At 44.1% G+C, this 24,306-nt stretch overlaps 1 protein-coding gene across 1 annotated transcript in view; it reads right to left on the reverse strand.

The window, feature by feature from the left end:
• SYN1 (synapsin I) overlaps positions 1–24,306 on the reverse strand; it is a 339,257-nt gene that overhangs the window by 225,858 nt on the left and 89,093 nt on the right. The window lies entirely within an intron of this gene.

Consider the following 24,306-nt stretch of genomic DNA (forward strand, 5'->3'; position numbering starts at 1 on the left):
TGCACTGGAAGCCTTAGGATGAACTCAACACGTCTCTGAAGCCACATACAAAGCTGGCAACACACTTGATTTAATATTCACAAAATATAAGTACTAAATACAAGACAATTCCATGGTCTGACCACCATCTAATCAAGGCTGATCTTATATATAAAAAAATTAATAATTAAAAACTCTGAGATGAAAAACATCATAACATTCAGAAAGAAAATAAAAATAGAAACTCTAACTAAAGCATAAGAGATAAAAATTAATGATTTAAAACTAAACAGCTGCTTGCTATAATGTATTTTACTCATGGGAAAATGTGATAAATGAAACTGCAGACAAACATAGCCTCATACAAACAAAAACTATAAACAAAAATAAAGAAAATCAGAGAAAATTAAACCTCTGGTATAATGAAAAACTGAGAGTCCAAAAAACTACTAAGAAAACTAGAAAAAAGATGGTGAAAAAAACACTACTGATGAATCACTTAGAAGATACAAATCTCAACTATCCCATTACAGAACACTAACACAAGATCAGTTCCTTGGCCCCAGTATGAACCATACCAATGACTTTTCAGCATTGGTGCCAACTCTCTGGACCTGGTTAATGAATCTTAGGTACCTGGGCAATCTGGCGACTGAGATGTTTAAACCCTGATCACATGCAAAGGTATCTGTGGCAAAACAGGGGTTTTATATGCACTATGATTTCTTGATTTGCTTTAGGCCTTTTGCTTTTCCCCAGAGATAGCTAATATCCTCTGGCTTGCCTGCAGGTGGAGTTTGACGTTTGCACTGTAATTCAAACAAAGGCTTGGGTTTCTGGCTTAACTCAGAATGAGACCTGGACAAAAGATCATAAGAACATATGAAATTGCCATACTGGGTCAGACCAAGGGTCCATCAAGCCCAGCATCCTGTTTCCAACAGTGGCCAATCCAGGCTACAGGCACCTACATTTTTATTTATTTATTTATTTGCTTTTTATATACCGACATTCAACAAATGCCATCACTTCGGTTTACATATAACAAATTAAAGAATAAAAAGGTTACATTGTAATAAGTAGTGGAAGAGGAGATAGTAAAACAAGGGAGTGATAATTAATCAATAAGAAAGGGAAAACGTATTCTTGAGGAAGCTGTAAGACTGTGACATCCTGCAGTACCCTTGGCCAGAAAACTGTTACTAGTCAGAAAGCCATTGGTCAGAGAGCTAATGCTAATACTTTGTGCCCTGATTGGTCCTAAAGCTGCTAGAATTCTCTAGTCTTGGCTGGGAATACAAAGCATGTAGATCTCTGTGTTGAAACCCTACTCCAATTCCAGTGGACAGCACATTCCCTGGAACTCCTCAGGCGCCGATAAGTAGTGAAAAGTATTTAATCCTCATTTTATTATTTAATCCTCATTATTATACTTCTTGCTGATTGCTAATTGAATCTTGCTCAGTCCACTGTCCTCACTTTTTGTTAATAAACTCAATAGTTCTTTAGCTTTGCCTATCCTGGACTGATCAATCTCCTCAGTGTTTTCTGTATTTGGTCTGTAGGTGTATTTCCAGGAATTGTGTGACTTCTGTATTGTGTTGGGTCCTAGTGTCTCTAGAAACCACCAGGGAGAGGAAAAGAAAGAAGAAAAATGAGAGAAACAAGACCTATAACATAAACCCTACACAGAGACACACAACATGTACTTGCTGGAGAAAAGGAGGATGTAATAGAAACATTCAAGCATTTAGCAGGCTTTAGTGAAGTATAAAAAGGTGAAATTTTGCACAGAAAAGGAAAATCAAGGAAAGGGACCATGATATGAGCTGAAGGGAGGGAAACTTGGAAGAAAGACAAGGAAATACGTCTGTAAGACAACAAAACTAATTGGGATAAGGAGCATGCTATATGGCTGGCAGCTGGGTTATATCCTTGGCAAAGTGGACTGGAATAACTGGACCTTATTTTGCACTTTTTTTCAGGTCTTTAACATTCTGTTTTATAGCCCTTTGCTCTCCACTCCTGATCTGAGGCTGACAACAGAATTGCCTGAACAGAAGGTTGTAGTATGTCATCCTGTACACACATGGCAGGGAACTGTTGTAGGTTTTAGTGATGTCAGGAGCATTTGAGTCATCTATAAAATGTACAATAAATTAATGAACAAGCAAAGCAAATGTCTTGATTTTAGCTGAGAAAGCTGCTACCCAGTCAGCACCAGGACAGGAAGCAAGTCTCCAGCATGGGCTGATCCAGTTCTGGTTTTACTGCCATGGCACCTATGGATGCAAATGTTACAGTTTATCTATGAAAACAGGAATTACCAGTCCATAAATGCATTGGGGTAGGAGGGGGGGGGGGGGTGCAAAACAAGGGCTAAGTCTGTTCCTGATGATCTAGCATCATCTAGTGGTCCCCCCTCTAGTGCTACAGTCAGACCCAGTAACAGATTGCATGATGTCTGTGACAGAGGATTTCACCAGTGCCAGAGTGCCAGAACAGTTCTCAGGTCCCTGCTCCCCAGACCAGAACATCAGTAGTCCCAGATCCATAGAGAAGGTGAAGGGGCCCCATGCAACAATGACAGGGCTAGGAGTCTGTGTCTCATTTGTGCTATGAGGATGGATACTTATATCAGCATCCTGGAAGTGCATCAAACTTCTTTACTGCACAATTCCACAATGCCTTATTGTGCTTCTAAAATATTCTGTGTAGCGTCGACAACTGATTCTGTTTTTCAGGCTATTCCAGGGCTGATTTTACCCCACCACATGCACTAACCAGTAATTCTGATTTCTTTGACAAAAGCAGGAGAAGTCCATATATGCCGTGAAGGCTTAATTAACCTGTTCTTTAAAAATGGAGCCAGTTGGTAACTCTAGTCCCTTGTCCAGAGTCTGTAATTATATATCACAAATCACCCCTGCCTTGATAGGCACTGTATATCTCTTCAGCCAGGGCTTGCTTTCCCTGTCTCCCACTCCACACTGTTTCTTTCAGTGAGCAGCTCATTCTCAGGATGAGGAATGCATGCTAGCTTAGTGATGTCATCAAACCCTGCTTTTGCTGACTTCTGATTGGTTGGTACAATTTAGCAAATTATGCATGGGCCCTGTTAAATGAAATGGACTGCAGCATGTCTAAAGTTTACACAAACAATTGTATGCCATGGAGACATCCTCATTTGTCAGCATGTCTAAAGTTTACACAAACAATTGTATGCCATGGAGACAACCTCATTTGACAAGGTAGCTTTGGCAGTGCCTTAATTATATTCTGAGGTTCTTCTGTCACCATAGGAGTTCCTAGTCAGGCTGTTCAAGAATAAAGAAAGGTAACAAACAAAGGAGGTACTTTTATTGTGAGAGAACACCAGGGCTGACTAAGTTCCTGTTTTGACTTAGTACATCTATGGACACGTAGCCTTGCCTTTACTAAAGAAATTGGAACTTCATCCATTCATAGGCTTATCTGACAATCACAGGTCCCTTTTAAAACACTTCCCGCTCATACATTTCTATAAAAGTCACAATTTTCTGATCACAATCTTCTCTAAAGGATACAGCCCCAGTAACAGACTAAGAGTAATGGCCATTACAGATTTCTCTGAAAAATAAACACAGACTTCTCCTAAAAGTCACAACCTCCAACCACACACTTCTCTAAAATCACGTCAGAGCTGCGTTCTGCAATAATCATTAAGGAGATCATGAACTGCCCAGTTGACTCTAGGGAGGAAGCGAAGGGGAGGAGTTTTCTCATCTCTATAGCTTTCCTGCCATCTAGTGGCTATTGTGAAACTAACCGCTTTCAAAAGAATTCTGAGTGGAAAATCGCTGATTTGTAAGTTTGTAAAGGTTCTGCCCCACGCTAATATTGCAGCCTAACAGAGTTACAGCCAAAAACTGTAGCATGATTTTTAAATATATTATTTTATATGGCCATAAAACACTACTGGGGGCAGACAGTAAGTGTTACGCGTGCCGCCCGCGGCAGACCCGCGGCGCGGCCCTCTCACCTTCTCACATGGACTCCAGCTCCTGGTTCCTCTTCACTGGCGGTGGTGGGCTGCCAGCTCCGACCTCAGGTCGCCTCCACTGCCTCCGGCTCTGCCACGGTCCCCAGTGTTGGCAGACAAGATGTCCTTGCTCGTCGGGCTCCTCCACGTGGCCCAAGAAGAGATGCCACACCACCATCAGAGCCGCACCCCTCCCTAGGCGCGCGCATCGCTAGTTCTTTTAAAGGGCCCGCGGCGGGAACCTGGACACAACCCCGGATGCTGACGTCAGACTCTTCAGAGTATATAAGCTCAGGCCTCGCTCCATAGCATTGTCTTTGCAACAGGTCTCCTCGTACTCCAAGTACTCGTTGCTGATAGAGAATCCTCTCTACTTCGTGTTCCTGATTCCTGTGGTTCCCAGTTCCTGTCTTCCTCGTTCCTGCCTCGTCTATGTGTTGGATTCACTCTTTGGATGTCGACTCTACTTTGTTTGACTACTCTTCAGTCTTTCTCCAGCCCCGGACCTCTGCTACGCCTAACTACTCTTCAGCCTATCTCCAGTCCCGGACCTCAGCCACACTTGACTACACCTGCCTTCTCCGTGCCTTGACCACTGCCTTGCTTGATTACGCCTGCCTTCTCCATGCCCTGACCATTGCCTTGATTGACTAAGCTACAGACCTCTCTGTGTCCAGAGTTCTACATTGCTTGCCACAACCTCCGCTTGCCGTCGGCTCTGATCTTGCCTATCCCCTGGACGTGGACTTACAAGGCTCCGGCTTTTCTTTGCTTGAGCGCCTCCAGTTACCTTCCATTCCTTTGGTGCCTGAGTTCCTGTACCGAACCCAGTCCAGGGTAGGACTACGCCACCTATCGGCTGCTGTCTCTGGGCTGAACCAATTCTCTTTACTTGTTGATAGAGATATATTAGAATCTCAGAATCTGGGATCTATCTGCTTTAATGGAAACCTGGTTCTCAGAGCAACTGGGAGAATGAAAGACTAAAATTTGAGAGAATGCATTGTTTAGGTACAGCACATAAAAATACTCAGATACCATGTCCATAAAGTCTAATACAACACAAAGTAAAGCTTCTGAGAGCTTATAGCGTGAATAAAACCCAGGAATATCAAAGCAAAAGCAAGCAGAGTTGCTTACCAGTAACAGGTATTCTCTGAGGACAGTAGGATGACAATCCTCACATATGGGTGACATCTTCGGATGGAACCCGACATTAAAAAAATAAGTCAATGCTTCTTGAATTTACACTGAGCCTCTTTGAGCATGCTTAGCATATTTTATACCATGCATAAGTACATAAGAACATAAGAAATTGCCATGCTGGGTCAGACCAAGGGTCCATCAAGTCCAGCATCCTGTTTCCAACAGAGGCCAAAACCAGGCCACAAGAACCTGGCAATTACCCAAACACTAAGAAGATCCCATGCTACTGATGCAATTAATAGCAGTGGCTATTCCCTAAGTATAATTGATTAATAGCAATTAATGGACTTCTCCAAGAAATTATCCAACCCTTTTTTGAACCCAGCTACACTAACTGCACTAACAACATCCTCTGGCAACAAATTCCAGAGCTTTATTGTGCATTGAGTGAAAAAGAATTTTCTCTGATTAGTCTTAAATGTGTTACTTGTTAACTTCATGGAATGCCCCCTAGTCCTTCTATTATTCAAAAGTGTAAATAACCGAGTCACATCTACTCGTTCAAGACCTCTCATGATCTTAAAGACCTCTATCATATCCCCCCTCAGCCGTCTCTTCTCCAAGCTGAACAGCCCTAACCTCTTCAGCCTTTCCTCATAGGGGAGCTGTTCCATCCTCTTTATCATTTTGGTTGCCCTTCTCTGTACCTTCTCCATCGCAACTATATCTTTTTTGAGATGCGGCGACCAGAATTGTACACAGTATTCAAGGTGCGGTCTCACCATGGAGCAATACAGAGGCATTATGACATTTTCTGTTTTATTAACCATTCCCTTCCTAATAATTCCTAACATTCTATTTGCTTTTTTGACAGCTGCAGCACACTGAGCCGACGATTTTAAAGTATTATCCAGAGATCCAGAGATCAGGCTACAAAGTGATCTCAAGACATTCAAGAAAAACATAAAAACATGGCTTTTTAAACAAGCATTTTACAAAGAGACAGGAGAATAGAGAGAAATATTTCAGGAAAAGACAGAAAGGCACCGACATACAGTCCTTAGGACTATACAGTAGATTAGTCTATGAACTCTACACCACAATAAACCATAACTATAATACTATGTGTAATAAAACTACCGGTGTAAGTACCTTGGTACAATTAGTCATGAACTACTTCGCTAAATGACTATGTCTAATGATATATTGTAACCGAACCTTTGACGGCACCTGTTAGAATGTACTATAGTACACTTTTACCTACATTAAATATGTGCCTACATGTAAACCGTTGCGACGGTATTTAACTTAGCAACGGTATAGAAAAGTTTTTAAATAAATAAATAAAAATTATCCACTATGATGCCTAGATCTTTTTCCTGGGTGGTAGCTCCTAATATGGAACCTAACATCGTGTAACTACAGCAAGGGTTATTTTTCCCTATATGCAACACCTTGCACTTGTCCACATTAAATTTCATCTGCCATTTGGATGACCAATCTTCCAGTCTTGCAAGGTCCTCCTGTAATGTATCACAGTCTGCTTGTGTTTTAACTACTCTGAATAATTTTGTATCATCCGCAAATTTGATAACCTCACTCGTCGTATTCCTTTCCAGATCATTTATATATATATTGAAAAGCACCGGTGCACGTACAGATCCCTGAGGCACTCCACTGTTTACCCTTTTCCACTGAGAAAATTGACCATTTAATCCTACTCTCTGTTTCCTGTCTTTTAACCAGTTTGTAATCCACGAAAGGACATCGCCTCCTATCCCATGACTTTTTAGTTTTCGTAGAAGCCTCTCATGAGGGACTTTGTCAAACGCCTTCTGAAAATCCAAATACACTACATCTACCGGTTCACCTTTATCCACATGTTTATTAACCCCTTCAAAAAAATGAAGCAGATTTGTTAGGCAAGACTTCCCTTGGGTAAATCCATGTTGACTGTGTCCCATTAAATCATATCTTTCTATATGCTCTACGATTTTGATCTTGAGAATAGTTTCCACTATTTTTCCTGGCACTGAAGTCAGGCTCACTGGTCTATAGTTATCCGGATCGCCCCTGGAGCCTTTTTTAAATTTTGGGGTTACATTGGCCACCCTCCAGTCTTCAGTTACAATTGATGATTTTAATGATAGGTTACAAATGTTAACTAATAGATCAGAAATTTCATTTTTTAGTTCCTTCAGAACCCTAGGATGCATACCATCCGGTCCAGGTGATTTGCTACTCTTTAGTTTGTCAATCTGGCCTACTACATCTTCCAGGTTCACAGTGATTTCGTTCAGTTCATCTGAGTCATCACCCCTGAAAACCATCTCTGGAACTGGTATCTCCCCAACATCCTCATTAGTAAACACGGAGGCAAAGAATTCATTTAGTCTTTCTGCAATGGCCTTATCTTCCCTAAGAGCCCCTTTAACCCCTCTGTCATCTAATGGTCCAACCGACTCCCTCACAGGTTTCTTGCTTTGGATATATTTTAAAAAGTTTTTATTATGAGTTTTTGCCTCTATGGCCAACTTCATTTCAAATTCTCTCTTTGCCTGTCTTATCAATGTTTTACACTTACCTTGAAGGATGTTTTTTTGGCTAAAATACCCTCTTTCACCTCACCTTTTAACCATGACGGTAATCATTTTGCCTTCCTTCCACCTTTCTTAATGCGCGGAATACATATGGACTGTGCCTCTAGGATTGTATTTTTAAACAATGTCCATGCCTGTTGAACACTTTTAACCTTTGCAGCTGCACCTTTCAGGTTTTTTCTAACTATTTTCCTCATTTTATCAAAGTTTCCCTTTTTAAAATTTAGTGTTAGAGCTGCAGATTTACTAATTGTCCCCCTTCCAGTTATTAGTTTAAATTTAATCATGTTATGATCACTGTTGCCAAGTGGCCCCACCACCGTTACTTCTCTCACCAAATCTTGCGTTCCACTAAGAATTAAATCTAAAATAGCTCCCTCTCTTGTTGGTTCCTGAACCAATTGCTCCACGAAGCAATCATTTATTACATCCAGGAACTTTATGCCTCTAGCAAGAACTGATGTTACATTTAACCAATCAATATTGGGGTAATTGAAATCTCCCATTATTATTGCACTGCCAAATTGGTTTGCTTCCCTGATTTCTCTTAGCATTTCATCATCTGTCTGACCATTTTGTCCAGGTGGACGGTAGTATACTCCTATCACTATACTCTTACCCAACACACATGGGATTTCTACCCATATAGATTTTACTAAGCATTTAGTCTCTTGTATGATCTTTATCCTGTTGGACTCTATACCCTCCCGGACATAAAGTGCCACACCCCCACCAAGTTGATCCTCCCTTTCATTGCGATATAATTTGTACTCTGATATAGCAGTGTCCCAAATACACCTAAACTGCAAATTTAGAGGTAGCCAGGGAGGAGGGTTCGGAGTCGAAGAGAGAACAACCACCCACCCAGAATGTCTTATCTGGTCCCTTGGAATGGAAAACCGGGGATGATCCAGGGAACTTTAGGCGGGCTCAGAGGGAGGATGAATCCTTTAAGTGGGCCCAGGAGTAACACAAAGGGTGGATGGAAAGATAATCCCAGGAGCATGGCTTACAGACCTAGTTCATCCTTATTTTGTCATAAAAGGGATTTACTTTATAGAGTCACAAAGGAAAGTGTGGAAGGGGAAGTGATAGAACAACTCCTGGTTCCCAAACCCTATCATCAGCAGGTCATACAGTTAGCATAGTTACTTTCTAGGGGTTACCTGGGGGAAGAAAAGATATTGGCACAATTCTGTTGGACAGGCCTTCATAAACAGGTCCAGTTGCTTTGCTGGTCCTACCCTACCTGTCAGCCCACAAAGCCTGCTGGAGTATGGACAGCACCTCTCATACCAATGCCTATAACTGAGACCTCTTTTGAAAGAGTGAGTATGGATCTTGTAGGATCACTAGAGAGATTGACTCAAGGAAATAAGTACATTCTCATCATATTGGACTATGCCCAGGATATCCAGAGGTAGTGTCAATACAGAACATGAAGACCCTGTCGTTGGTGACCGCCCTAATGGAGGTATTTTCGTGACTTGGGCTGCCCAAGGAGATCCTGGTGGATCAGGGTACCCCTTTCATCTCCAAGGTCATATAACAACGCTGCACCTTACTCAAGGTAAAACCTCTTAGGACCTTGGTGTATCACCCACAGACCGATGGCCTGGTTGAGCGCTTCAATCAGATGTTCAAACAAATGTTGAGAAAATTTGTGGTGAAGAAGGCAAGAACTGGGATTCTTTACTATCCTGTGTGCTCTTCACAAAGTACCAAAGTACCAAAGATCTCGATTGGGTTTTCCCCATTTGAGTTGCCATATGGGAGGAGACCGAGAGGAATCTTGAACATAGCTCGTGAGACCTGGGAAGACAAAGCAAACTCTGGGCAGAACCTCATTGACTACATCCTCCAAGTGCAGGATGCCTAAAAAGGGCTGGGGAGGCGGCCCGCCTATATCTGGAAAAGGCTCACAGTTCTCAAACGTGAGCTTACAATCATCCCATGGTGCAATGAGTATTCCAGCTGGTGATCTGCAGGCTGCTCCCATGAACCATGACACTCAACTCCCCAGCCGGGCCGTAACTACTGGCTCCCAACACGAACAAGTGCTGCTGGTTCTCCGAGCGGTGTTACACCATGCTCCGACATGGTAAGATGCCGTCAGCTCCTCAAATAGCAGGATACCACTGGCCCCATCCTGCTGCGCTTTTCCTTAGGCGCACATGTGCCTGACCTCTCTTCATTTAAAGGGCTCGTGGCGGGAAAAGCTCCACAGCGCCTGCTGATGACATCACACGTCAAGCCTTATAAAGGGCTCAGTCTCTCTTTCCCTCACTGCCTGAGCAACAGGTCCAGCTACTCCTTAGTAGTGCATGTTGCTCACAGCATTCCAGTCTTCAACCAGCTTGTCTTCAGTCTTCAGTCAGCTTTTCTTCGGTCTTGTCCTGCTTGTTCTTGCCCTTGCCTGCCCTGCCTATCTATCTATCTATCTTCTCCTTCTTCGTATGGATACCTGGTTCTGACCACTGCCTGGATCTGGGATACACCTGATTGCTGCCTGCCTCTGACCACCGTCTGGACCTCAGATATGCCTGAGTGCTGCCTCCCTCTGACCACTTTCTGGACCTCAGATATACCTGACCACCCCCTGCTCATGACCCTAACTAACTGGAGACTTTCTCTCCTGCCATCAGCAGAGACCCTGCCTAAGTCCTGCCAGTCCCAGTACCCAAAGGCTCAACCCGAGTTGAACAAGGGCTGGTATAGGTGAATGTCCTAACTGGGCTCTGCTTTGCCTGGGTCCACCTGCTGATAACAAGAACCTGCAGGGCTTCTCCCTGCAGGTTGCATCAAGCTTGACTTGGCCCAAGGGTCCACAAACACAACACCACATCCTTGTCCTCCTTTCATCATCAGAAAGCAAATTGTTAACCTGTTAGCAATGACCCTAAGAATTTTTAGAGAAAACAGGGCCTGTGGATTACAAAATAGCTCAGCCAGGTAGACGAAAGAAAACTCAAATCTACCACATAAATCTCGAAGAAATGGGTGGCACTGGAGTGCGATGCAGCATAGGAAGGATAGTTTGGCTCAGAGGTTGTGCCTGAAGTGAACCAAGTCCAAGTTTCGAAGAACTAATGTCCACTACACAGAATACTGACTTAAAGCAGCTGGTAGAGAAAAAGCAGCTGGTAGAGAAAAGTTCCTTTCAGAGTACAGATGTCCACTACACAGAATATCGACTTAAAGCAGGTGGTACAGAAAAATAAGGAGATATTCTTGAACCTGCCCAGTCGTACTCACCTGGTGCAACATGACATTATTACATCTCCTGGAGTTGTGGTACAACAGTGATCCTATCAGATTCCCTAGGCCAGGCACCGTGTCATAGAGATCAAAATGAATATGCTTCAGTTCGGGGTAATAGAGGAGTCTAACAGTGATTGGTCCTCATCCATAGTACTGGTGTCAAAGCCAGATGGGAGCATAAAGTTCTGTACTGACTTTAAAAAGATCAACGAGGTCTCAAAACGAGACGCTTATCTGATGCCACGAGTGGATGAACTGATTGATCATCTGGGATCGACCCAGTTCATCTCTACCCCTGATCTTACCAAAGCATATTGGAAGGTGCCTTTATGCCCTCAGTGAAAGAGAACACTGCATTCTCAACTCCTGTTAGACTTTTCCAGTTCACCATACTCCAGTTTGGTCTTCATGGTACCCCCGCAACTTTTCAACAATTTGTCAACTGCCTGCTCCACCCACATCAAAGGTATGCAGCCGCCTACTTGGATGACATTGTGGTCTACAGCCCCAGTTTGAAGAAACATCTTGGCCAACTCCAGGCAGTGCTAACCAGTCTGAAGAAAGCAGGGCTAACAGCTAATCTTAAGAAGTACTTGCTGGGAGGGCAAGAGGTCCAATATCTTGACTATACCCTGGGGAAGGGGAAAGTCCATCCACCGACCAGGAAGATCAAGGCGATCCCTTGGTTGTGCCAATCCCACAAACAAAAGTGAAAGTGAGAGCCTTCCTAGGCCTTACGGGATATTACAAAAGATGTATTCCCAACTACTCAGAGAAGGCAGAGCCTCTAACAAGGCTGTTGGTAAAGAAAGCATCAGAGAAGAAGGTCCAGTGGTCAGAGAAAGCAGAGAAGGCCTTCAGATCCCTGAAGGAGACGATATGCTCTGAACTGGTCCTGATAAGCCTGGACTTTAATAAACCCTTCACGGAACAGATTGATGCCTCAGAAGTCAACTTGGGAGTCCAAGAGAAGGATGGCCAAGAACATCCTGTGGCATACATTAGCTGGAAGCTGATGCCATTTGAGAGGTGTTACTCAACAGTTGACTGCCTACTTGGCAGTCAAGTAGGCCTTAGAGGCCTTGCACTATTACCTGCTGGGTTGGCAGTTCACATAACAGACTACCAACTGCTCCTATGGATGAATAGGAACAAGGAGTCCAAAGTGAGGGTGATGAGATGGATCCTGGCCCTACAGCCCTTCAACTACAAGATCCAGCATAGGGCAAGCAGGGAGACTGCCAATGCGAATTTCCTGTCAAGAAAAGTGTCCCTTGTTTGGGCAGATGCTCATTCCAGCAAGGCTGAAATGAGGGGGAGGGTATGTGAGGTAGTATACCAGAATTCCCTCAAACTACTTTAAGGGACCGGCCACAGAGATCTAGTGGGATCTTCCTTAAGGATCAGCATGACAGGGATTCTGGGTCCAGGAAGGATCCCTTCAGCCTAAGTTGGAAGGGCCCAGAAGGGTTAGAGAGGCCCCAGGAAGCAGGCAGAGGCCTACCGTATGCTAAGACCTGTTATGTCTAAGGACTGTGTATTACCTGAAGTTAAGGTGAGCCACATTGCTTGTTTTGAGTTGAATATTCACAACTGTGTATTACCTGAGCTAAACTAAGCTGTATTATTTGTTTTGAATTGCTTTTTTTTTTCACTGAAAATAATGCACACCTAAGGAACAGCCAGAGTCTGCCTCCTTTTTCCTCTGGCTGTGTCCAAGCCTCTACCACAGACCGCTTATAAGAGAAGTTCAGATGCCTAGGGCTGCCTGACAGGATTGAACTGTCACAATTTGTTCCTTAATCTGGACAACAGTTTTTCTCACTTTGTCCCCAAAGATATTTCACTGTTATAGGAAATGTCAGCCAGCTTTTCATGGATATATTCCTGCAGGCTGCTAGCTTGGAGCCAGGCCATCCAACAAGCTCCAGTGGCTACTACTGAAGACCTGGTTGTCCTGCCAAAAGCCTTAAACACTGACTGGATAAGGTGGCATTCGCACTCTTCTACATCCAAGAAGGCCTGGCGATAATCTTTCTGCTCCCTATCTGGGGATTCCGCAAGAGGTTTTAATTTAACATTGCAATGAAGTAAGTACTGAACCATATAGAGTTGATGTGCTGCAATGAGCGCATTCAGCATTGAATTTTGGAAAACTTTCTTCCCAAAATTATCCAGCAGCCTGAGGTCTTTACCCAGGCTGTATGGGAAAAAATGTGAGTCTTCTTGGGGAGGGAGGCAGCTGAACACCTTGAAAGCCTGGAGCTTGCTGTACCCTGTACTTGAAGCTGAGCTTTCTGGCTACTGGAGGACAAAAGTCCAGATTGTCCCACATTCTTGTTTGCAGGTCAGGCAGAATTTGATGAACTGGAATCACTGGCTCAGATGGGACTTCCAGGATCCGAAGGAGACTGAAATACCTTTGTGCGAGGGTCCTTGTCTCTCAGATATTGACTCCAATTGTCTTGCCCAACTTGGAATGTGAGAGATCATCTGGTAGAGACAAATGCTCCAGCAAATCAGTTAAGGGCTCAAAAGGAATCCCTGAAGACATCTCTAAACCAAAGGGTGGAGGAACACTAACCCACAATCCTGATGAATAAGATAGTGATCAGGGTGGAGACCTTGGTTGCCTTCAAGAGGAAAAATCCCAGGGAAGGTACAAATTGGCCATGCTCTGAGCTTCATCCTCTGACTGATGGCTGGACTCTTATGCAGAAGGTCTAACCAATTAGGATGGGCTGACTTACACCTCTGATGGGACTTCCTGTGGTGTGGAACAGGTTGGGTCTCCCCCCTTGTGAAAGTAAATTTGACATCTCAAACAAAAGCAGTTGAAAGGTACTCTTCTTGTCACTGATCATCAAAAGGTAAAGAAATTCTTCACCAGTACCAATATCTGATCCAGACTGTTGTGTTATGTGGGCCACAGTTGCAAAAGAGACATCCCCCTCTGAGACCAGAACATGATTATCTTCTTTTGATGCCCAAACTGATCTCCAGGCAACTTCCACCTGCATCAACCACATGGAAACTCGAGGCACTACAGAGTCTCCAGTCACATCGGAAGGGATTCCTGCTGCTTGCTCCGAACATCAAGGTCCAAAGTCCTAATGGGCCTAAGAACTAGGAAGAAGAGATGAGCTGGAGATAAAGGCATCTTCCAGGTCAGGAAGGATGAGGGAACTTGAACATCATCCTCTCCGAGTCCCCCAGATCCAGAGTTCCACTAGACTTTGGCTGCACTGGCCATGACACTGACTTGTGTCCTGATGGCGTCAGAAGCATCTATGGAGCCAAGGACCTATGTGTTGATGGCTTATATGTCAATAATGCCAGGGACCTGTGCATCAGCGATGCTAGGAACCAATGCATCAACAGCACAGTGATCGATGCGTCTTGTTGATAGCACCAAATGCCTCAATCAAGTCGAGTGCTTTGATATGCTGAGTGTTTTGATGGCACCACATGCTCTGACTACATTGATGGAGCCAATTGATGCTTTTTCTTCGGTGCAGCCAAGACTCGAGAAGAGGATGAGGTTTGGGAATGCAACAAGGAGCAGCTCAACTCCAGCACTTGGCATTTCTACAACTTGCTTGATCCTGAACTGCACATTGTGCATGAAGGTGTGTGGTATGTTTGTATGTGCATTTGTGGATATTTGTGTATGTTTGTAAATGTGTCTATGTGGGTATATTTATGTTTGAGTGTTTTGTGTGTGTTATATTGTATGTAGGTGTAGGTGTGTGTGTGTGTGTATGTTTGTGTGTGTATGTTTGAGTGTTGTGTACTGGTGTGTGCGTGTATGAGTTTTGTGATTTTGTAAATATATGTTTGTGTATGTGTTTGTATATATGTGCTTGTATTTGCCAGGAGCCAGGGAAATGAAGAGAGAGAGAGTCCACGGAGGCATGTATTAAAGGATGGTTAGTATTAAAAGCTAGCAGCCCTATATGTCCTGCGAGGGTCTCGCTGACCAATTAGCATGAGCAGCCATCCAATGCTGGTGCTAACTAGTCATCAAGATTTTATGACATCACAAATTTCCAGCCAGGAACCCAAACAAGTACTCAGCAGGCACACAAAATCCTCTACCATTTTCCGTATTTATTTACATTATATATATTTTTTTCTATACATATACACACATATGCTGTGCATGAAACATTTCCTCCCAAAAGAACAGGGCTGAGCATCACCTTGCACGGAAGAGGGAACTGACTAGTCTGTGCAGTGTGTGTATTTGTGACGCTATCAGTGAGTACATGAGGTAATGTGTGACGCTGTGTCTAACTGTGGCTGCTCTAAGGAGCTTGAGAAAATCACAGCAGAGCAGTTTAGAGATAATTCATGGAACATGTCAGCAATGAATATCTAATTGGAAGAGTGGGATGTTAATGCCAAGACACTGCAGAACATAGCTTTGATACTGTCTCCTTGTGAATCATCCAGGGCAACGTGAAGAATCTATTCCACGTTACTAACATACCCACCCACACACAGTCACACACACACTTGTTTCAAGCTTGCTTCTCAGCTCTCTCCTAGCTGTTTTTTAACCTTTTATCTTCTTTCTCCCCATGAGTCTCCTCCCTGCCCCCTATCTCAGCACTTTGTCCCAGTCTCTCCTTCTTGTTCAGCTGCCTGTCTCTGCCTTTCCTAAATCGCCCCTCCCTACCCACGTCTGTCCTACCTCACTGCACCTGTCTTTTCTCTCTTCAGCTGTCAGTCACTCTGTAACAGACTAACAATCACAGGACTCACCCATTACTGCTTACATCACCAATAGCCATTTGGCTCTGCATCTTCTAATTCTATCCCTCATGCTGAACTTGTCCTTAAAATATTATAATCCAGTGTTAATCCAGCAAGCACATAACCTTATTCATGAAAACCAGAGGTAGCATCTGTTACAGGTGTCCTCTAAGGACAGCAGGATGTAAATCCCCATTTGTGGGCCAGCAAAGCCTACTTAATAGCTTCTAGAAGCTTTGGCATGGGACCTTCAGTTCTTAATATAACTAAAAATATATGTAGGAACCAACTCCAAGAGGAGGTGGGTGTGTTCTGTAACAGGTGTTCTTCAAGGATAGAAGGATGCAAGGACTTGCATCCTTCTATCCTTGAAGAACACCTGTTATAGGTAAACAACTTTCGCTTTCTCCAAGGACACACAGGATGTGAAATCCTCACATGTGAGGAATCCGTAGCTACAGGCTACAAAAAGGGGATAAAATAGGACCATAATAAGTGCCAACAGGCAGAACTATTTCTGATGGCAACAAGCCATAGGGTTTGTGATTTTCTTTCTTTTTTTAAGCAGCAGTCTGGAAACTAAAGACTATTGTAATGCTTTGCTTATAGGACTGCCTAAGAATGTCTTACGCACTCCTGCAGGTTTTGCAGAACTCAGCCACAAGACTGTGATACTTGGTTTAGATCGAAGAAATCATATTTCTCCTATTTTGAGAGAGCATCACTGGCTACAGATTCAATTTAAGAACGCTTTGCTCATTCACAAAATGCTGAAAATTGACTCCCTGCCCTGGATAAACCAACAACTACACATTTATAACCCAAATTGTGCCCTCCGGTTGGCACACTTTCGGATGTACAGTCTGTTCGACAGGTTCAGTTGGCCAAATATCAAGAAAGACTGTTTATTGTCACTGGTCCCATATAATGGAACTCATTACCTTTATCTTTGCGGATGACTGAATGCACAACTGAATGCACAACTTTTACAGCACAACTGAATGCACAACTGAATGCACAACTTTTACAGCATTGGTGAATGCACATCTTTATCATCAGGTGTTTGATGGTTGAAAGCCACTGGAATATCCTAGTTATGAAGGCAGATTTGTATTAGTTTAATACACTCTGTTTGATTTGGCTTTATGTTTTAGTATTTTATTTTATACATGTTCAAGATGTAATCCACCTATGGCTTTGTCTAGGTAGAATATACATTTCCAAATAAATAACAATATTAATGGTCCCTAGGGGATGGAGTTGGATTCTAAACCTCAAATAGACCCTGCAAGACAGATTAACCAAGCTTGCTGTCACACCAGGAATCCCTATCCAAACAGTAATGGGCTATGAATGTGTGAACTCCATCTTGCAGCTTTGTAAATCTCTTCAATGCAGGTTTATCTCAGGTGAGCCACTGACATCACCATGTCTCTGACACTATAAGTCTTGAGGTGTCCTTCCAGAATCAGGCCTACCTGGGAATAACAGAAAGAGATACAATCTGCTATCCAATCTGATAGTATGCATTTCATAATGGCAGTTCCAGGTTTGTTGAGGTCAAAAGAAACAAAAAGCTGGATAGACTTTGTAAGGGCTTCTGTCCACTCTAGATAGAAGGTTAAGGCTCTTTTGCAAACCAAACTCTGAAAGGTTTGTTCACCTTTGTGGACATGTGGCTTGGGAAAAAATGTTGGAAGGACAATTGACTGGTTAAGGTGGAAGTCCAACACTTTCTAGGCAGGAACTTAGGATATGTGTGCAGAAGCATCCTATTACGAAAGTATAAGGCAGATAAGCCACTGGGGCTTGGAGCTCACTAACTCTGTGAACCAAAGTGACTGCTATCAAAAATATAATCTTCCAAATAAAATACTTCAGCTCACAGGAGACTAATGGCTCAAAGGGAGCTTTAATCAACTAGATGAGTGCCATGTTGAGGTCTCAAGACACAGCAGAAAGCTTGATAGGAGGCTTCAACTGAAGTAAGCCCCGCATGCATCTGACAACTAAAAGCTGGGGTCATCTTCAATCTACAAGATGGTGATAAGCACCTCTTGCACTGAGGTGAACCCTAATGGAGTTAGTCTTCATACCAGACTCTCAACGATGTAGAAAGTATTCAAGCAGTTTTTTTGTGGAGCATGAAAAAGTATCTAGGGCCTTCTCTTTACACTAGAAGGAAAACCTCCTTCATTTAAAATCATAAAATGTATTTGTTGAATCTTTCCTAGAGACAAGAAGAATTTGAAACACATTTTCAGATAAGTTAAGAAAATTCAATGCTATTCTCTCAAAATCTGGGCTGTGAGAGCTAGGGATCTGATGTTGGATTAGTGCAATGTTCCCTGAGTGATTAGAGTAAGAGAATTCCCCAACCTGATTGGTTACCTGATGGGCTACTCACATATGCATGGAAACCAAATCTGTTTTGGCCAATGGGGGGAGGGGGGGAGGCTATGAGGATCATGGTACCCAGTTTCTTCTAGCAAAAGTTTTCAAATAGAAAAATTGGAGGATAAGCATTCAGAAGACTCTTTCCCCAATCTACAAGCAAAGCATTCTATGCTAATTTGCTTTGAGTCCCTCTCCTGGAGCACAAGGTTGAGACATTTTCGTTTAGAGGAGATGCAAACAGATCCATTACGGGTGTTCCCCACGTAGAATATTTGATTTGCTATTCCCCTGTCCAGGGATGATTTGTGTAGCTCCAGGATCAGATTCAATCTGTCATCCAGAACATTCTCTTTGCCTGCCAGGTATATGGCCCATAGGACCATTCCCTGAGAAATAGCCCAGGCCCACATCTGGACAGCTTCCTGTCACAGGAAGTACAAACCTGTTCCTCCTTGCTTGTTCATATAGAATTGATTGTCTGAAAAGCAATAATGTTGTTGACCAACCAATCTCTGAAAAGCTTCAAAGCATACAGTGTCACCCTTAGTTTCAGAAAATGTAAGTGACGGAGCTTTTCCTGAGCAGATCAAAGTCCCTGAGTGTGAAGTTTCCCAGTCCAGGTTGGACACATCCAAGTTTAAAAAAATATGAGTTTGAGGAATTTGGAAGGAGATTCTTCTGGCCAGATTTGATTGAATCAGCCATCAGGACAGAGAGTTCTTGAGTTGCTGGGTAATGTTAGGATTCTGGTAGGAAAGTTGGTGAAGTGGGCCCTGGGCCGAAGTGAGAGGTGGTACTGCCCACAGGGAGGAGCCCTGTGAGCCTCACTGTTGGGAGGCAAGGTCTCAGCTGATGACAGACACAGAGGCAGGTAGAGTCTTTATTAAAGAGATAGAAGCACTACCCGTGGAGCGGGGGGTGCCAGAGAGAAGGTCTCCCAGACCCAGAGGGAATACCTTTGTGGAGTTGGTAAAGGTCCTTAGAGCGGGGTACACCAGCGGTGTCTTCAGTGATGGCAGTAGTGGCCCGCGGAGCGGGGTACAACGAAAAGGACTCTAGTAGAGATGGTAGTGGCCCACGGGGCGGGGTACACCAGCGAATAGCCTTCGTAGAGCCGGTAGTGGTCCGCAGAGCGGAGTACTCTGGGAAGGTCCTCAAGAGAGATGATAGCAGCCCGCAGAGCGGGGTAAGCAGATGAGGTCCCAGTACAGATGGTGATGACCTGCGGAACAGGGTACACCGGTGATGGTATATGGTGGAGATGGTAGCAGTCTGCAAGGCGGGATGCACCAGTGAAGTCCTTGGTAGCACTGGTAAGGGCCCGAAGGGCATATACGTCCGAAGGAGTCTTCCGAAGGAATGGTAATGGTCCACAGAGCAGGGTACACCAGGGAGGATCCTTGGTAGAGCAGAAGGTGGTCCGCAGAGCGGAGTACTCACAAAGAGCTGTGTTGGTTCCAAGGAAGCCCCGGGGAACAGGACCGGCAGAGTCCCAGGCGTAGTACCTGAGACATCCACGCCAGGAAGCAGGAACTGGAACTGGAACTCAAGGTCCTCAGGAAGCGAGGCAGATTTAGCAAATATGGTACTCTTTGCCAAGTCGTCCATAGGCAGGGCCAGCTGGTTTAAATATCCGAGAGGGGTGACATCATCCGGAGGGGACGCCCCCGAGGTTCCCACCATGACATGGTTAAGAGTGGCCTGTGTGCGCGCACATGCACCTAGAGAGTCCCAATGGCAAGATGGCGGTTGGTGGCATCCTTGCCGACCCAGGAGGCCTGGGAGCGGTAGGCAGGTCATTGGCAGCTGGCTGAGGCTGCCAATCTACCCCATGGAGTCAAGGAGGCAAAGAAGGAGGTGAGCAATAGTGGTCGCATCCGTCTGTGACCGACGGGCGTATCAGGTAATCTGAATACCATCTTGAAGAGCCTGAGTAACCAGAGTCCACATTATCATAGAAGTCCATTGGATTTGTGTCATATGGAGACATGCTAAGGAAGTGACATATACTGTTGATCCCTTGAGGTCTGAAACCTTAACATGTCCTATGCTATCTGCAGACTCTATTTTATTTCTCCAACTGCGTGATGAACTTTTTTTGTAAAGGAAAGGCTTATGGTTGAGTCATAGCTAGCAGAATTCCTATAAATTCAATTGAGTTGACAGGCTCAAATGGAATTTGGGATAATTTATGACAAACTCTAGCAACTCTAGCACATGGATGGTTTTGCTTATTGATTCTATGGCACCTCCTTGAGCTATGCTCTTGACCAGCCAATCATTCAGGTAGGGAAACATAAAAACCTTCAAATTCATATGTTGTGTCTATGGACCCGGGCTGGGATGAGATTGGCTCTACCTGCAGGGAAGAGCCCTGAAAGTTCTCACCACCAGCAGATAGACCCAGGTGAAGCAGTGACCAGTCTAGAGCTTCACCTTTACCAACCCACGTTCCTCTCGGATTGAGCCTTTGGGTGCCTGGGCCGGCAGGACCTAGACGAGAGTTTCTGCTGATGACTAAGGACGTGCTCCAAAGCCAGGCTAGGGTTGTAGGCAGGCAGTGGTCAGGTGTCTCAAGAGTCCAGGCAAGGGTCAATGGCAGGCAGCAATCAGGAGTATTGAGAGTCCAAGCAAGGGTCAAAACCAGGGTTCCATCCGAGGGAGAGGCAGGTTGGGCAGGCAAGGCAGGAGCAAGCAGGGTAGACAAAGGTAGAAACAGGCTGGGCAGATGAAGGCTGGAGGAGGTTGGGCAGATAAAGACAGGAACAGGCTAGGCAGACGAGGAACAGGCTGGGCAGAAGAAAACAGGAAGCAACACACACTACAATTGTAACTGGTCCTGTTCCTGAGGCAGAGTGCGTCGGTGGAGCTGCCCTTATAAAGGGTGAAGAGGATGACATCATCAGTAGGGGCCGCGGGGACTTTCCCACTGCGGTTCCTTTAAGAGGCCTGATGTCGGGGAGCGCCTAAGAGGCACAGGGAGAGGCAGGAGCTGGCGGCATTCAGCGGTCTCCTGCCGCGAGAAGGGTCTCAGCTTCCAGCCATGTCGGGGACAGCAGTGGCCATCCGGAGCATGCCAGCTTCAAAGGTGAGAGCGATGGCTCATGGGCTGTCCCCATGAGCCATCAAATGCAACAACATAGATACACAGCAAACACCACAAGACATTTTGTGAGTAAAGTGATGCTGATGCTAGGAAACTCATTTTTCCTTGAAGTGAACTGGAAATTCTAATATTAAACAACACTATATAATCACTCCACAATATGCATATCTTATCAATGAATCAATATAATCAATATGCCATCATAATAGACACTACTGGTATTATACCTTCATTGCCTTTTCATTAATCATATGGCATCCACAAATAATGTCCCAGAGTAATTTTTTAAATTTTTATATGCAATTAAAAGATTTATCTCTGTATGTTTCTGCTTATTCCACTTATGCAATCACCCCTTTTTGAAATTCTTTTCTGCATCAGGGGGGCCATAGGTATATGTAAACTCCATATGTGAATACTGTATCACCTTCAAACACCGGCTACTAGTAACATTTTAGTGCCAAATTAAAAAACAGTTTGTACGTGAAGGCATGCACTGACGACCAAGTTGTAGTTTTGCAGATATCCTCGATAGGCATGACTCACAGATGAGTTACTGAAGCAGCCATGGCTCTCACTTAGTAATCCATAACGGAGTATGTAATTTGGACACCAGCAAGCGCATAGCAATGCGCAATACAGATGCTAGCAAATTAGACATAATGCGCTTGGCAACTGCAATGCCCAGACAGTTAGGATCATAAAAGATGAACAGTTACGAGGACCACCAGGGGCCCTCTCCTAGTGGTAGTGTCAACCTCGTCTCGGCTCAAGGGTCCACCTTCCATACATTTACTAGGAAACCTAGTGACTGAAGAAGTTGGATTGTCTTCTTCAGGGAGTTCAACATCTCCTCCTGGGAAGATCTTGTCACTAGCCAGTCATCCAGATAAGGAAAAACACAGAGACCTTGACAATGAAGACATGCTGCTGTTACTACAGCTGGGCATTTGGTAAAGACCCTTGGTACTGCCAAGAGTCCAAAAGGGAGTACCTTATACTGGTAATGATAGGATTCCGCCACAAAGTTTAAATAGTGCCCTTGGGAAGGATGCATGGGTATGTGGGAAAATCCATCTCTCAGATCCAGGGCATACATCCACTCCTCCACCGAGATGAAGGGAAGAATGGTGTGGAGGGCATACATCTTGAATTTTTCCCATAATAGGTTCTTGTTCACCTTCCATAAATCCAAGATGGATCTCAATTCCTTGGATTTTTTGGGGATTAGGAAATAATGAGAATAGAATCCCTAGCAGAGCTGCACTGAGTGAGATGGATCTGAATTGAAGGCTAAACAATGGGAAAACATTGGAGGAAAGGAGAAACACAAGGGGTAAACAGATTCCAAATCTTGAGTACCCAGTGATCAAAATGGATGTGTGTCCTGGATCACCATTTTGCACCACTCCTTCAGGAAGACCCAAATCCTCCCCTGTACCAGAGAGGCTGAATGTTGTAATTGGAAGTTGGTCAAAAACTGGTAGAAGCTTTGGATGGATCTGCTATGCCACTTTTAATTGATGCTTTTCATGCTGCCAGCTTTGAGCCAGACATTGTTGCTGTGGAAGTACAAGTTGAACTCAATACTGCTGGAATTGCCGATAGGGTGTCTCTGTAAGTAGGAACACTTAAAAGCGAAGTAGGGGCATCTTGATGATGACTGTTACCCAGAGCATGTGGAGAGCGATTGGACTGCCACATTTTATTTTTATTTTTATTTAACAGTTTTATATACCGAAGTTCTGGTAACAGAGTTACTAATCACTTCGGTTTACATTACAACAGTTAAATGACAGTATATAGAATAATGACTTACAAAGAACAAGGTGAATTGAAACTTGGAAGAAATAAATAATATCTTACAATGAACAAGGAGAATACAATTTAAATGCAAAATATTTTGAGGATCAGTGAGTATAATCGCTGGGATTGACTTTGTGGGGCCTGAAGTCGACAAACATGATGTTCACAAACTAGAGTTATTGGGTTAAGAGAATGCTTGGTTGAACAACCAGCTCTTAAGTCTGCTCCTTTATCTGAGTGACCATTTCCCTGTGCAGGGAATATCTGCCAACTTTTCATGGACATCATCGCTCAAACTGCTGACCTGTAGCCATGGCATGCAACATACTCCAATGGAAGCTGACAATGAGTGAGCTGTCATTTTGAATGCCTCATATACTGATCAAATGAGATGGCATATGCATTCTTTTGCATCCAGAAACAGCTGTGGATATGAGGTGTGGCCTCCCCCCCCCCCCCTCTCCTCAATTGGGCCTAGGAGTAGCTTAAGTTTTTGAATGCTATCATGTAAATACTGCACCATGTAGAACTGGTGTGTGGAAATACGAGCATTAAGCACTGAGTTCTGGAACATCTTTTTCCCAAAGCTGTCCAACAGACTGGGATCTTTTCCCAGAGGGGCACTAGAGAATATCCTCATTTTCTGTGCCTACTTTAGTGCTAACTCCATAACAATGTATTGATGGGGTAGCTGCACCACTCTGAAACCCGGGTTTTTTTGGACTCCTTATTTGAGGTCTAATTTTCTGACTATGGAAGTACAGGAAATCAAATGTTCCCACATTCTTTTTGCAATTCTTGCAGGTTAAAATGTATTGGAATTGCTGCCAGCTCCACTGGGGTATCTAGGATCCGGAGAAAGTCAGTCCTTGTGAACATTTACTCCCAGCGCCTTACCCAATTATCCAAAAATCTGGAATAGGAGATGTGTTCAGATGTAGATGAGTGCTCCAGAGGTTCAGAGGGGATTCCCATCGATCCTTCTTCTGATGCGAAGGAAGAAGGGAAACTGATCTAGGACCCAATGTTGATGATGCAGGCAGTAGAGATGAGGTGCTTGGTTGTCTCAGGGGGAAGTACTCCTAGGGAACATTCTCTGACTGGCTGGACTCTGCTGCGAGAGAGTGGTAAGGATTTGAACCCCCTCGTTGGGGATCTGATGGGGTACCCCAGGGGCAAAACGTTCTCCTTCTTGAGGGAGAAAATCCAATACCCTATAAAGGTTGAAGAGT

This window comes from Rhinatrema bivittatum, chromosome 1, assembly GCF_901001135.1.
Source record: "Rhinatrema bivittatum chromosome 1, aRhiBiv1.1, whole genome shotgun sequence".
NCBI classification, from domain to species: Eukaryota; Metazoa; Chordata; class Amphibia; order Gymnophiona; family Rhinatrematidae; genus Rhinatrema; species Rhinatrema bivittatum.